This window comes from Apium graveolens, chromosome 3 (genome assembly GCF_009905375.1).
Source record: "Apium graveolens cultivar Ventura chromosome 3, ASM990537v1, whole genome shotgun sequence".
Lineage (NCBI taxonomy): Eukaryota > Viridiplantae > Streptophyta > Magnoliopsida > Apiales > Apiaceae > Apium > Apium graveolens.
In genome coordinates this window covers 198,336,841-198,353,675 of record NC_133649.1, presented here as the reverse complement: position 1 = coordinate 198,353,675, position 16,835 = coordinate 198,336,841, and the positions used below count along the sequence as shown (strand labels likewise).

The window sequence follows — 16,835 nt, the reverse complement described above, 5'->3', positions numbered from 1 at the left end:
TCGAAATTAAAGTTTGATTATTATTCAAAACCATCAAATATACCTTATTCGATTAATAGTTATAGAAAACTATATAAAATATACTCAGGAACCTCTCCTCGCGATTTTAGGAAAATGTTCAACTTTGGGTCCCCTATACTAAGGGTATACGCAAATAATGCCTAACTTTAGCATATATATTATGCAGTTATATAAACAATTGAATTGACAATAAAATATCAAGATTTCCGAAACAGGCATGCTTATATATATATATGTCAACATGCTTCAATATACTGAAAGATTTTCTAATGACAACCACACACTTATCTCAAGATAATGCATATAAAGAATCAGCACAACAACAGTAAACGGGTAGGAAACTTGCCTGAGCGATCTGGGGTGGTACTATGTATGGTGTGAGTCTGGTAACATATAAACAATATCTAAGCCGGAATTAATCCATGGTCTCTTAAGAAACTAGACTTTATCCATTTAGACCTTAACGTTCGCTTTTATGCTTAACGATTTACATTAGTCCCTCGAGTACCCTCGGGGCTCCACCATTTTTATAAAATTAATCATTAAACATTTTAAGGCGACTCTTTCGGGAGCATTTTACCAACTGCCTAATCAACCTTCCATAATTGTTTCATAATAAATAATCTTTTAAGGGCTTCAACAAGGTCTCAAAGTTACATGAGAGGTAAGGGTTCATTCGCAGAACGCCGTTACTTAAAACAGCTGTTTCTCCTAAATCGTAAATTGGATCTAAGAGAACACATATCAAAACGAAGCTTAGGACTCTATACATGGAAATGGTAAGGTCTAACAGTTGGGGTTTTGAGTCCGAATGTTACTGACAAAATAGGGGATTGAAAAATCGGACATCATAACTTTATATTTACTATGATTCCAAGATTTTCAATCTTTGACATCCATTCAAATAACAACCCAAACATCATCAACTATAGTTTGTCTTCAAAAATATCACAGGAACATCATTTAATACTCAATTTTCATCAACTCAAGATTCCCAACATTAAAACATGCTTAATCATGGTTCGAGGTAATAGATCTAAGTATACATGTACTAAAAGATAACTATCATGAAACCCAATAATAAACATCAAGCTAAGAGGTATACCTTCCCTGGATCCTTGAACACACTAACAAGAGCTTGTAATCCTTAAGAGAGTCTTGATCTATGTTTATCATGTTCAAACCTGAAAAGGAGTTCAAGAAAAAATGTTAGAACTTTCGGAGTTACTATTAGTCCTCTTGAAAGAAATGGAAATATGAGGGTCTTACCATGCCTATCTGGATGAGACTAGTGAACAAGAGTTGTAGGCTATGTCAATACCATTCTAATGAGATATAAAACACAATATTTAAGTGAGAATCGAAGGAAAATATGTACTTAACCTAGGTTACTTGGTTGGTTAAAACACTTGGTCCAGAATTATTCTTACATAAATATCTTTTCCAATTGCTTACATCATCGTAATTACTCATTCCCTTGCCACCTGTCATTATGTTGTGGTTTGATGATGTCACTTTGTTTCTAGTTTCTTGCTTTTTGTACAAGTTTGATTCTTGGTCGCTTATTCATTTTATGGTTCGCTTAACCATTGTTCTCGTTATCGTTTGAGGGATCATATTCGGGACCTTATTACTTGGGCTTCCCTGAACCTCTCTTAATATCTTATATTCCTTTAATGATCCTCTATTATAATCCTTGAACTGTATTATTGTTTAATCATGTTACCTTATACTCAGTTCCTCGGTATCTGGTGGATTTTCTAGAAAAACCAAACTGTTCGAATTTGAATTCCGATGACCTTTACTCATTTACTTTATGAAATAGTAACACGATCTCAGAATTTCCATAACAGTACTCCTATATAGCGTGGTCTGCTAATTTTCCTTAATCAGCAGAATCAGCAAAAAGTTACTATTCATCAGTATTTCAAAAATTTCTAAAAATTGGAGTTATTACACCAGATCTTTCCAACCTCTACCCCAATTCTCAGTTTTGTTTGTAAAAATTATTTTAAGAAGATAATTCAAAAATCATTTCTAATTACTAAAAATTGATTTTCTATTCAAAATTAATTTAGTTTATTATTTTAAATAATTAACTGAATTATCTCCATTCTAGAAAATTATGTTCTTTATTATTTCCAAAATTTCAAATTTAATTTAATTTATTTTAGTTAATTATTTATTTATTAATTTAATTAATTAATTGATTTATTTAATCAATTAATTATATCTGTAAATAGGTAAATAAAATGTAATTATTTATAATTAAACCAAATAATGATTTAAAATTCATTTTTAGCTATTAAAACTTATATAAAGGTATTGAAAATTAAATTAATACTATTATTAATTGAATTATTTTTTATTTTGTCATAGGGAACCCACAGGCGCTACCCTTCGGGTGCGCACTGTGTAAGCCCCACGTGAAACAAGGTAAACTGCATTTAAACGACATTCTCTGGCTCAGGAAGCATAATAATAAATTATCCTCCCTTGAGATTTGAACCTGTGACCAAGAGGATAGTTATCTCCTCTTTAACCAACTGAGCCAACCCTCGCGAGTAACTATTCTTATTTTATTCATAATAAATAGACCATTTGTCCGTTTAATACGAAACGAGCGTATCTAGACTTAGAAAAATATTCTACTTCTATTAAAAATACTTTATAGAAACATAAAATATGTCGTTTCGAAAGGTCGCTTGATTTTGTAAATGTTTCTGAGTCGCATAACTATCAAAAAGTCTTATTTCGACTAGATTTCAATTTTAAACATATCGAGTCGAATGTTTTGACGAACTGAATTATATGTTACATGAATTATGTGATACGTACCTTATGTATTTATGTGTTATGTAAATTGTGAGTCCACGTGTCTTTTAAACTTTATATGTGTTAGTCACTAGACACGCGCTAATATTTCACTCAAGTATACGCGATCGCAAGTAATATAGAATTATTTCTAGTTCATTCCCACAGAGACTGTTTAGGTTAACTTGTGATTTATGCACTTATGCAACAATGATATGGCTATTATTCAATGGTAAAATGAATAACAATTTGGGTTTTGATTATACTACGATTAACTATTGAGAGTTAAACTAGAGAACATTAACTAAGAGATTAAAGAGAGTTAAATAATATATGACACAAACATGGGATTCTACCTTCATTAAGTACTTCATTCAATAGCCTTTTCGTTCTTAACCTTAGCATGTAGTGGTGATGACACTAATCTGATAACACGAAACTGATAAACGCCAACTTTTGTTGTACGAATACCATACTACCAGACACCCACAAAAGAGATAGAAGCTGAATAAATACCAATAATATCAAGACCCTATATGTCTATAGAATTTGACAACATAATAATTTAATGCACAAGTTATCTATCGTGATTACATAGGGCAAGTAAGATGGTTAAAATTACCTACGAATCATTCATAACAATAACACATGAACCTATGCTAGCCTAACAAGTTCTAAATCCTTAAATTCACTTTCGCTTCATTAAGAATTAACACGCTATCTTTATAAACAAATGATAAACAAAGTACGTAATCCAGAGTATTAGGTTCAACCAAACAAGAAACGAGCATCCAAGATTACAACTTAGAACAAAGATTCACAAGAATAAACTAGATCTTCTTCGCCTTCGTTGAATTGTGATATAGGTCTTCTTGTCATCTTCTCCTTAAGCTCTGTTATTAAAAAAACATCTTTTTATTGTCTTTAAATAGAACCCCAATTAATCCAAAAGCCCAAAAAATAGTCTTCTAATTGAAACAGGAAACTGGATTCCCGACCTGGCGCGGGCGCGCTGGCGCGGGCGCGCTGACATTCTGTTTCTCTGGTGCGGGCGCGCGCTAGCATAAACGGTGTGCTGGTCTTCTGGAAAAACTGGAATTGCCTTCTTTTCTTGTTGTAATGAGTAGGTCTTCACGAGCCTTTATTCCTTGGACACCATCCTAACACCATATTAGCATCAAATTAATACTTATTTACCTGAACCCCGGATTAATGCCTGAAATGAAAAAACACTAGGAAACACATTAAAACACCAATAACTTGAGTACAAAAACACCAATTCAAAGCTTAATGGAGCGTTATAAGTTTCATAAATTCCACTCAATATACCCCCAAACTTGAATCGATGCTTGTCCTCAAGCATAAACAGACTCAAAGAACAAGAAATAAAAATGCATGAATGCAACTAAATGAATGCAATGATCCCCATTGAATAACTAAACCAATCAACAAGCAATATCTCAACAAATGCAGTTATTCGCATAAAGATTAATCAAACCTTACAAATCAACTTACAAACCAGAGACGTGCGTGTGTGCAAATGCTTACAGATATATTATCGCAACTAGATCAATAATCAGGACTCACTACTCATCAAAGCAATCACAAGGTTATAAATAAAATAAAAGCTAGACTCAAAATAATTTATAACACTTCAATTCTTATATTGGAGTTTTATACGGATTTATGCTTTTATTCACAATAAAACAACACAAGTATGCTTATTTGACCATGTAATGAGTGAGGTCCACAAAAGACTTATACAATAGTACCCATATAGCGAGCATTAGGTTAGCGGATCCCAGACTATAAAAGCCTTAGGTCACTAGGCAGAAAGTCCTCTAAGAACTTAATAACTCGAGTACTAAAGAGCCCACTTGTGATAAATTATACATAACACTTATTTTTTTTCTTTTTTTTCACAAATTTCTGAACGAGTGTGTTTCGCTCCATCTCGTTCAACCCTAGACTACTCATATAAATATGAGCCGGCTACTAGCCATTTGACACCTAGCCATATCAACTAGCAAAGAAATCCAATTTTCTCCAATTTTTAAAAATCCATGTTATATTATCATTAAGAGAATATCCTAAATTCTAAATATAAACAAGCGATTCAACTTCGACAAACAAGCAAACCATGCATGATCTAGCATTTAAGCAACCTATAAGACTTAGTGAAATACAATTGTCTCCAACATGCAAATCAACTCGACAAGACTTAACCTCCCTAAATATAACATCACTACACTAGCATCAATATCACAAGTCAATCGGAAAAATCATCTAAGGGATCATGTTATTATGCAAATGCATGAACTATATGAACAAACTATCATAAAACTACAAAAATAAAAGAAAATTACATGGAAAAATATGCAACTATATACACTAAACTATCATGAATGTGCAAACTATATGCGACTCACACAAAATATATTCCTTCAACTACTACCCCCAAACTTAAAATTTTCACTGTCTTCAGTGTAGGTAACAGTAAGGAATCAGGCATACCTACTCGGAATTAGGATAATCACCCCCAACGGCTGGAGTGTCTGGCGTGTTTGGAGGTGGATACACGGAGTCCTCACCAAATACTGGCCACTGGATGTCAACACCTGTGGCTCTGAATGCAGTCCCTAGTGCCTGGGTGAGATCATGTGCAAACCAACTATGGATGTCATGCATCGCATCCATCCTCCTCGCTAGACGCATATACTGCGCCATGCTCATACCAAGTTAAACATCAGCTCCTGCTTCCTCCTGCTCCTGCTGCGATGGACCAGCCTCTTCACCCAATTGAGATCTCCATGTTGTTCTGCTCGACTGAGCTGTCCCAACAGCTGGCCTCCCACCAGGCAGATGGTCAAAAGAATAACCAAGTCCCTTCAAATCAGGTTTGCCCCTATCCCACTCTTGCATCATCGCCAAAGTGGTGCTATCAATCAGAGCACTCGAAATCTGGAGTTGCTTGTGTGCTGCCAAACAAACACCAACTTCCACACACAGCTTCATCACAATGGACGCATAGGGTATAGAACCCGTAGTACTCCCTCAAAAAAATCTCAGAATACCCTGGTGAATCACTTTCCCAAGGTCCACATAATCACCCTGAAGAATCCCCCACAACAGCCGTGCATGCTCCACAGTCACATGATGCACATTAGAAGATGGCATGATGTTAGCACAAATAAACGCATTCCATGCATGTGCAAAACTGTTCGTACATGAAGCAGGGAATGTGGCATAATCAGTCATGCCCCTCTTGAACTTCCAATGAGTCTCAGGAACACACAGAGTAGCAACAATCCAATCCAAATCAAAGTCCTCCGGAGTCTTATCATTCCAGGTATCCTGACCGGGCTTCCTCCCAGGCTGATCAATCACCCTTCTATCGCATCCGCACTGTACTCCACCGTCATCCCCCTAACCACAGTGAAACCATTCTTCTCCGCCTTCGCATTAGCATAAAACTCACGAACAACACTCATGGACACAGCAGCGGGTGCCTCACAAAAAGCAACCCAGCCCATCTCCAAGATCATTTCCAATAACTTACCATCTTACCCCGATGGAAGAAAACCATGCTCCTTTACAATAAGCTTCGACAAAAGCCTCGTATACTCCTCTTCAGCCTCGGGAGTTGAAACCCTCGGCCTCACACCACCTGCACTCGAAGAATCAGTGGTGCTGCTGCGGACTTGAGTTCTTTGTCTCTTGAGTGCCATTGAGATTGAATAAAAGAGAAGCGTTTGAGAGAGAATCGTGTTTTAGAATTTGAGAAGTGGTGGAGAAGTTTGTGTATAAGTGTATGTATATATAGGAGGTGAGAAGATAATTAGATATGGAATAAAAGTGGGAATTGATTATGGCAATAGTGGGAATAATGGGTTTGATTTGGAGAGGGAAATTTGGGATGTGGAAGAGTAAAACTCGGGTAGGAATTGATTTTTAAAAGAAGTCCCCGATTTTCTCTTTATTCCCAGTAAAAAAAAAATCGGACTCGGGGGGTGGCCGTGCGCTACCTCAGCGCGGGCGCGTTGTGCTTCTGTCTTATCAGCGCGGCCGCCCCGCTAGGCAGCACGGGCGCGCTCTGCCTCTTGAAAATGGGTGCGGCCGCCCCGCTTCCTCAGCGCGGGCGCGCCGTGCCACTGTACTTGGCCCCAAATTTTTTATTTTTTTTATTTTTTTGTGTTTTCTCTTTTCTTTCTTATTCCTCTATCTACTAATGTACAACAAACTTGGGTTGCCTCCAAAGAAGCGCTTGCTTTACATCATTAGCATGACATAGAAATACGAGATCAAACGGACAATAAAATGACACTAACCACCTCGCGGTTTGCCGTGTTACCATAGTAATGCTTCAACCTCTGACCATTTATCTTGAATGTTTGGCCTGGATCATTCTCAAAAATCTCCACTGCTCCATGTAGAAACACAGTTTTAACAACAAACGACCCTGACCTCCTTGACTTCAACTTTCCAGGAAAAAAAAGGAGACGAGAGTTAAACAAAAGAACTTGTTGCCCTGGCACAAATGATTTGAGTACTAGACCCCTATCGTGACACCTCTTTACTTTCTCCTTATACATTTTGTTATTTTCATATGCTTGAAGTCGAAACTAATCGAGTTCATTCAATTGAAGCATCCTCTTCTTTCTAGCTGCATCCAAATGAAGATTTAACTTCTTAAAAGCCCAATACGCTTTATGCTCGAGCTCCATCGACAAATGACACCCCTTACCATAAACCAACTAAAATGGCGATATTCCCAATGGAGTCTTGTATGCTGTTCTATACGCCCAAACAGCTTCATCAAGCTTCAAAGACCAATCTTTTCTTGATGGATACATAACTTTCTCCAAAATGCGTTTGATCTCTCTGTTAGATACCTCAGCTTGACCATTCGTTTGAGGATGATAAGTCGTAGCAATGCGATGATTCACATTATACCTTTGCATCATAGCAGTGAACTTGCGATTGCAAAAATGCGACCCCTCATCACTGATTATGACTCTTGGAGTGCCAAATCTTGTGAATATCTGCTTGTGAAGAAAATTAAGCACTACTTTCGCAAAGTTCGTTGGCAACGCCTTAACTTCAGGCCATTTTGACACATAATCAACCCCTAACAAGATATACTGATTGTTACAAGATGAGACATATGGCCCCATCAAGTCAATTCCCCAAACATCGAAGACTTCAACCTCGAGAAGCACATTAAGAGACATCTCATCCCTCTTGGACATATAACCCACACGTTGACATCGATCACATTTCAAAACAAACTGATGAGCATCTTTAAATAAGGTCGGCCTAAAGAAACCTACTTGAAGAATAAGATATGGTGTCTTTTCTCAACCATAATGTCCTCCATAAGTCGTCGAATGGAAATCTCACAAGATTCCCCCCCCCCCCGTTTCGCTGTAAGGAATACATCTCATGATGATTTGGTCAGCTCCTTGTCGAAAAAGAAACGGATCATCCCACATATACCACTTCACTTCATGCAGAAACTTCTTCCTTTGAGCGTATGACAAGTCGGGAGGCATGATATTACTCACAAGGTATTTCACAATGTATGCAAACCATGGTTCTTCCTCTTGCACTCCAAACAGCTGCTCATCGGGAAAAGACTCATTTATTAATGTCTTATCTAGTGAAGTTGCAATTGGATCCTATAAACGCAAGATATGATCAGCGACTTGATTTTCAATCCCTTTTATGTCCTTGATCTCTAACTCAAATTCTTGAAGCAAAAGAACCCATCCACTACTAGAAAAAAGACCTTAGACATCGGTTAAAAAGCGATGTCTATGTAAAAAATGTATGATGTCTTCGCGACTGATGTTAAATGTATTTTCTCATAGACATCGGTTAAAAACCGATGTCTATGTAATATTACACATCGTTTCTGGAAAATTTCTGATGTCTAATTCACATTCTTGTTATATAATTGTGTAATGTCAAGTTCAGAAATGTAATATTAGGACGATTAGGCCTATTTAAAACTATAACACACAAGTAATATTTATAAATTAACATCGATTAAAAATAAAAAAAACCGATGTCTTTAACCTATTAGACATCGATTATTTTTAAAGAACCGATGTTAATTTGAACAATAGACATCGATTTTTTTATAAATAACCGATGTCAATTTGAACAATAGACATTGATTGTTTTTTAAATAACTGATGTTAATATCATAAATAGACATCGGGTGTTTATTTTTGAATCGATGTTATTACCTTGTTTATATGTGCTAATATCCCTGTATTAACATCGAATATTAGACAATGCATTAACCACAATACTGAAAAAATTTAATTCTCAAAACTCAATTAATACATATATATTATTACTCAATTGAATTCAAGATCAACAAATTCTCAATGTGTACAACTAATCTCAAATATGTCTATAATTCTAAATAAACTATTCTATAATTCAAGATCATCTTCTATATGTGTTCAATATCTTCTATAGAAGATCGTCCAGAGACCCAGCTACCCTGCAGCAGACCTGTGTTCAGCAGCAAAGTACATGTTTCTGTTGAAATTAACATCAAGACTATACAAGAAGCTGACATAATTCTGACCACTCCTGAGGTTAATGTAGATAAATTTATGCAAAAATATTCCCAGTTTCTAACTAATAATTTGAATATTGGACATCGGCTAAATCGCGGTATCTCGTTTTTCAGAAGTTTGATGCAGTAACTCGGTATCGCATAAAAGATGGTGGTCTCAGTTTCTTCAGTGATATAGCACTGGTACTCATTGATGAAGTTCATCTACTGAATGATCCCTGTGGAGCAGCTTTAGAGGCAATTGTCAGCAGATTGAAAATGATTTCTTGTAATCCTGAAATGAAATCTAGTGTGTTAGCGCATGTCCGTTTTCTTTCTGTTTCTGCCACTATTCCAAATATTGAGGATGTTGGTAAAGTATAGTTCTGTGACATTGGTATTCATTTATCCGTTTTCATTTCAACAGAAATATGTACTTAGTATGTAAGAAATTCAGATATAAACGAAGAATTAAATTATACCAGAGTTTAGCTTAATCTACTCACCGTTGCACGCATTTGGTTTAGACCTCCATTCTATGAAATCATCAAATAACCATTGTTCTTATACACCACTGTATTAGTGGCATCACATGGAATCAGAATGAAATCATCCAAATCGAACTCCAAAGTATATTTCATCTAAGTTAAAATTAAAAGAAAACAAATAAACCAAATCATATAAAGTAGTGGAAAAAGTTCAAGGTAAGACCAGAAAATCCTCGAGACATTCAAATTAGGTAGCAACAAACGATATTAGGAAAGATTCTACATATCACAAGCAACTGAAAAACTATAATATTATATCAACAAAGCTCATTACTCTGTAACTCTTGACTGAATTCATGCCTTATTACTCAAACTTCTGTTGCAACCCCGAGCATCTTTGAATAAACTTTAATTTAGTTGTACTGCCATTTATATTATATATAGTTGAAAACAGCAAAGATAAATAAAACAAGCACTAAAATAAAAAACTACACATCGCTAAAAAACCAGATATTGAAATTGCCATCCTCATGCAACAGTCATAATAAATTACTACGAGCAAAATTTCAAAGATCATCATCACTTAAACAATTAGAGTCATATAAACCTAACAAGTACAAGAAAACGAAAACAACCTGCAATTTCATCCACCCGAAAAAGTCCCTCACTTGTCTCCACCGCTTCTGTTCCTTCAAAACAGTACACATTTCCCTGAAACTCAAAACACTAACAAACCCTCCCATCATAAGTAGCAACTTTATGAGCTTCTTCTTGAACAGAAATTGCAGCTTCCGAAGGGATAGGCAATGACAGGACATAACATAATAGTTTGACCTTTGGCTGTAATATAAATTTGAAGGTAAAAATTAGTGCTTGACTTAGACATTGATTTGATACAGGCAGGGATAACCAATGAACAAACTACAATAGTATGCACCTTAAACCATATTCGCTTATTCTTATTTTTCTATCCCACTTCCTAGAATGAACCATCGGCACTACACCAAAAGTGTGGTTGTCCTTCACATTGGATTCCTGCCCACTACAAGTTTAAGTGTTTAACAGAATGGTCAGATAATACACAATGTGAAAAGCTACATCAGCAACAATATAAAATTAATAAAACAAAGACAAGATATATCTATTTACATTCAGAATACAAACCTGCATCACCCAGAGTTCTGGTTTAGTTATCTCCCGATTGTTGACCAAGATCTTTGTGTTTCCATTGCTCGCATTTTGCATGATGGGATGGCCAATAACCAGGTGAGGACAGAGGCACTGCTATTTCCATTCACACTTAATGCACAACATTAAAGGTACAAACATACAATAAATAAAAGCGAAACAAGGAAAAAACAAAGCAGGTGCATCGACATTCAAAGCGCGAGAGGAAGAATCCTACATTGTAGTGATAAAAATGCCTATCAGCATTGGTCACATTCACTTTAAAGTGATTACTAAGAAGAAGAATCCTACACTGTAGTGATAAAAATGCCCATCAACATTAGATCTTCCATTACCTTACTTAAATCTTCCTCCTCAAAATGATCACTTTCTTCTTGCAAAAGCATTCCAACTTCATTACCATCTCCTCCTTTTAGTTCCTCTAATCCATATTTCGATAGAGAAACAGAACAATCTGAGTCCTCTCCATCCTCCCCTTCAATCAAACTATAACCTCCATCAGGGTTTAGGGGTTTAGATCTCATCTAAGTCGTGCCACCCTGATTTTCCAAACAACAGGAAAGATCAGTAAACACATGAACCAGGATGCCTCACTTCTCCAGCAAGCATAATAACAGTGCATAATAACAGTTGATACTGTAAAATCATCTTGAAAGAAAAATTTGCAGAAAAAACAACTTACTCATAGCCACTATATATATATATATTGAAACATTATACCATAACAAATTCCTTTAAACTAATACTTATGTAGTTTTACGTGAACACAATTAAGAAAAAGAGGTCAGCATATATATAAAGTTGTTGTAACTGTACACTGCCTGTAAATTTAGTCTATCCCAGTCACATGAGCAACTTCTTGTTCCTGACTTGTGGTAAAAAAACCTTATACAGTTTAGTACCAAAAGTGAACAGCGTCTAAAAATAAACTCAAAATAACCATAGTTACTGAAGCCATTGAAACAATCGGATTTTATACCATAAACAGAAATGATGAAACTCACAATTATAGTGAAACTACTATCTCATACACAAATTAAACAAATCAAATTCAACAAAAGAAGCATAGAACTCCTCACCGAAGCAACACTAATACCACTCTCTTTCTCCTTCACTTTCTCGTAAATGTCATCCACAAGCTTTGAAAGCTCCAATTTGAGATGGGTACTGATGTTTCATAACCTGTTAAAAACACCAATAAAAAGTAAGAACACAGAAAACCCAATCTTGATAAAGAAAAAAAACCCAATTATACAAACTAATCCAAGTCGGGCCGAGAAATTAAGGTTTCTTATATCAGGAGTTTGATTAATTGAAGATCTATAATTTGGTGTTTAATTCGAACCCTAATTACTTGCAATGTGAGATGGTCATATAAATTAGGGTTTTAATTATGAAAATATGGTTAGAGATAGAGAGATGAGAAAGAACGAGAAAGAGAGAGAGAGAGAGCGAGAAAGATAGAGAGAGAGAGAGAGAGAGAGAGAGATGAAAAAGAATGAAAGAGAGATAGGGGAGGAAGAGAGCTGAGAGGAGAGAGATACTAGAGAGACGGGTTCATTTTTTGGTTAAGGGGGGAATAATTGGGAAATAAAAGGGGGGAAACTTTTCGCATTTTTTTTAATTTTTTTTAGTTAACCATTGACAACGGTCGTAAACTCAAACCGATGTCTATAAAACAAAGACATCGGTTACATAAAAAACCGATGTCTAACTAACGTTTTTCATTTTTAAAAAATAACTATAGACAACGGTTATTTTGTGGACCGATGTCTAAAATAAGCAGTAACATCAGTTTTAAAATAACCGATGTCTAAATATAACTTTAACATCGGTCGTCTCAGCAACCGATGTCTAAGGACCGATGTCTATTGACAGAATTTTAGTAGTGATCTGATCACTCTAGGCTTCGAGTCCTTCTTTGAGACGAGATATCGAATTACAGCATGATCAGTGAAAACTGTCACCTTCATCCCAAGCAGATAAGATCGAAATTTCTCAAAACCATAGACAATAACCAAAAGTTCTTTCTCCGTAGTTGTATAATTCAGTTGAGCACCATTTAGTGTCTTACTAGGATAGTAGACCACATAAAATATATTGTTCTTTCTCTGCCCAAGAACTTCTCTAACTGTATAGTCACTTGCATCGCACATCATCTCAAATGGTTTACTCCAATCAGGTGCAGTTATGACAGGTGCCGTGATTAAACTCTTCTTTAAAAACTCAAAAGCAGCCACACACTCGCCATCAAACTTAAACGGGACATCCTTCTCTAGAAGATTGCACAAAGGTTTAGAATTTTTTAGAAGTCTTTGATGAACCACCTGTAGAAGCCTGCATGACCAAGAAAACTGCGAACTCTCTTAACCGGAATTGGTGGGGGAAGATTTTCGATGACCCCGACTTTGGCTTTGTCCACCTCAAGACCCTTACTAGAGATCTTATGCCCAAGAATAATGCCCTGTCATACCATAAAATGACATTTATCCTAATTGAGAACCAAATTGGTCTCAACACAACTCTTGAGAACGTCGCCTAAATTTTGCAAGCGCTCATCAAATGAATCACCAAACACAGAGAAATCATCCATGAACACCTCCACATTCTGACCAATCATATGAGAGAAGATAACCATCATGCATCTCTGAAATGTGGCCGGTGCTCCACATAGCCCAAAAGAAACCCTTCTAAAGGCGAAATTACCAAATGGACAAGTGAAAGTAGTCTTCTCCTGATCTTCTTGAGCAATGCAAATTTGATTATAGCCCGAGTAGCCATCCAGAAGACAGTAGTACTCATGCCCAGCCAATCTATCAAGCATCTGATCAATAAACGGCAGAGGGAAGTGATCTTTTCTCATGGCCTTGTTCAGCTTCCTGTAATCCATACAAACTCTTCACCCCCTGACTGTTGGAGTAGGAATGAGCTTATTCTTCTCATTAGCAATGACTGTGATACCTCCTTTCTTTGGTACACACTGAACTGGACTCACCCAAGAACTGTCAGAAATGGGATAGATGATCCCTGCATCCAGCCACTTTAGAATTTACTTCTTCACGACTTCCTTTATGATAGGGTTTAACCTTCTTTGTTGCTCAACAGTAGGCTTGCTACCTTCCTCTAGCAGAATTTTATGCATACAATAAGAAGGGCTGATTCCCTTGAATTCTGCTATCATCCATCCAATTGCCAATTTGAATTTTCTCAGAATTCTCAAGAGTTTTTCCTCATCACTGCCTGAAAGATCAGATGCAATAATAACAGGCAAAGTAGATGCATCTCCTAAAAACACATACCTCAAATGTTCAGGTAAAGGCTTAAGCTCAAGAGTAGGAGCTTCCTCAATAGATGGCTTGAGGCGCTTAGGAGCTTTGTTCAGCTCCTTCATTTTAAGAGATTCAAAAGGCATATCCATTTTCCTCTTCCAGGGAGAAGCATTCAGAAATTGTAATTGCTCATCTCCTTCATCATCTTTACTATTAGAATTCCCCAACAAGGCCTTTTTTAAGGCATTAGACCGTAGCAATTGATCAAGTTCTGAAGTAATCACAGAATCAACCAACTCCACTGTTAAGCACTCCTCATTTTCCTTAGGGAACTTCATCGCATTGAACACATTAAAAGTGACATCATGATCCAACACTCGCATGGTGAGCTCACATTTTTGTACATCAATCAAGGTTCGGCCAGTCACCAAGAAAGGTCTTCCCAAGATTATGGGAATCTTTTTATCCTCCTCGAAATCAAGAATTACAAAATCAGCAGGGAAGATGAGTTTATCCACCTTGACCAAAACATCCTCAATAATTCCTCGTGGATAACTAATAGAATAATTGACCAACTGCAAAGTCATATAAGTAAGCTTTGGATCAGGCAAGTCCAACTTCTTAAAGATTGACAAGGGCATCAGATTGATGCTAGCTTCCAAGTCACATAAGCATTTGTCAAATGACACCTTTCGAATTGTGCAAAGAATAGTGAAGCTTCTAGGATCTTCAAGATTCAGAGGCAAATTCTGTTATAACACAACACTACATTCCTCCGTGAGAGTAACGGTCTCTAAGTCATCAAGCTTCACCTTCATAGAGAGAATACCTTTCATGAACTTCACGTAACTAGGCATTTGTTCAAGAGCTTCAGCGAAAGGTATGTTGATGTGAAGTTTCTTGAACACCTCCAGAAATTTCACAAACTGCTTATCCAGCTTTTTCTTCAACGGCCTCTTAGGAAAAGGAGGTGGAGGATAGATTTGTTTCTCCCCTATATTACCCTCAGGAAAAGTGTGTTCAATAGTAGTCTTCCTTGGTTCCACTTCTGCTTCCTTCTGCACTTCTTCTTCTTCAGCCTCAACTTTAGATTCTGGAGTCTTAGCTTTTTCTGGATTTGCAACCTTACCAGACCTCAATATAATTGCCTTAACATGCTCCCTAGCTTCCTTCTTGCCTGGCACTTCAGTATCACTCGGAAGTGTACCAGGTTGATGATTCAGTAATGCATTAGCAATTTTCCCAATCTGATTCTCCAAAGTCTTAATATACACAGCTTGGCTCTTGCACATGATCCTCAACTCCTCCAATTCAGATTTTTCATTAGCTTGCGGTAACTGTTGAAGTTGAAATTGTTGCCTAGGGGCATATTACGGTTGCTGAAAACTAGGAAGCTTATACTGCTTTGCTGTGTATGGCTGATAAGATTATTGTACCGCATTCTGATTGTTACTCCAGCTGAAGTTAGGATGATTGCGGTTATTTGGATGATAAGTGGATGATTGCGGTTATTTGGATGATTGATGTTAACATGTTAATTGTACCAATATATGGGTGATCTCTGAAAGTTACTCACAAATTGAGCTGATTCACTAGAAATAGTACACTGCTCAGTTTCATGTACCCCCGCACAAAGCTCACAAACACTAGCAATTTGATTAACTCCATAATTATCCAAAGAGTCCACTTTAATCATCAAAGCTTAAAGCTGAGCAGCTATAACAGTAGCTATATTCTCTTCCAGAATTCCTGCGACCTTGCCTTGTAACATTCTTTGCGTAGGATTCTGGTATTCATTAGCTGCCATTAGCTCAATCAACTCATAAGCTTCATTATAGCTTTTGTCCCATAAGGCTCCACTAGACGCTGCATCAAGCATAGGTCTAGACTGAGCGCCCAAACCATTGTAGAAACAGTTTATAATCATCCAATCATACATGCCATGGTGTGGACACTTCCTTAGCATCTCCTTGTATCGATCCCAAGGATCACATAGAGATTCTCCAGTTTGCTGCACAAACTGAGTAAGAGCATTCCTGATTGCCGTAGTCTTCGCCATAAGAAAGAATTTAGTGAGAAACTTTTGAGCAAAATCCTCCCATTTGGTGATAGACCTTGGTGGTAGAGAATGTAACCAACACTTTTCTTTATTCCTTAGAGAGAATGAGAAGAGTCGCATCTTGTAGCATCTTCAGTCACCCCATTGAACTTGAAAGTGTCGTAGATCTCGATGAAAACCCTGATGTGCATGTTGGGGTCTTTTCTAGGAGAACCCCAAAACTGAACTGAGTTTTGTATCATCTGAATCGTGCTCAACTTGATCTCAAAAGTGTTAGCCGAGATGGCTGGTCTAATGATGCTTGACTGAATATCATTGATCTTAGGCTGAGAATAGTCCATCAGAGCCTTATGAATTTATGCTTGATCTCCCATCACTACTAAAGCTGGTTCCTCAACTTTCTCTTCTTCTTCTTCTTCTACTTT

The 16,835-nt window shown here is 36.8% G+C and overlaps 1 long non-coding RNA gene and 1 other non-coding gene across 2 annotated transcripts; one reads left to right on the top strand and one right to left on the bottom strand.

Moving 5' to 3' along the window:
• Nucleotides 1–10,885: 10,885 nt before the first annotated feature.
• LOC141711286 (uncharacterized) lies at nucleotides 10,886–11,546 on the bottom strand. Its single transcript, XR_012571290.1, has 3 exons — nucleotides 11,418–11,546; nucleotides 11,059–11,193; nucleotides 10,886–10,936 (listed from the first exon to the last, which is right to left on the bottom strand). It is a non-coding gene; the product is annotated as an uncharacterized LOC141711286 (long non-coding RNA).
• A 4,742-nt stretch (nucleotides 11,547–16,288) lies between these two features.
• On the top strand, nucleotides 16,289–16,395 carry LOC141716482 (small nucleolar RNA R71). The gene has a single exon (XR_012573190.1). It is a non-coding gene; the product is annotated as a small nucleolar RNA R71 (small nucleolar RNA).
• Nucleotides 16,396–16,835: the final 440 nt, after the last annotated feature.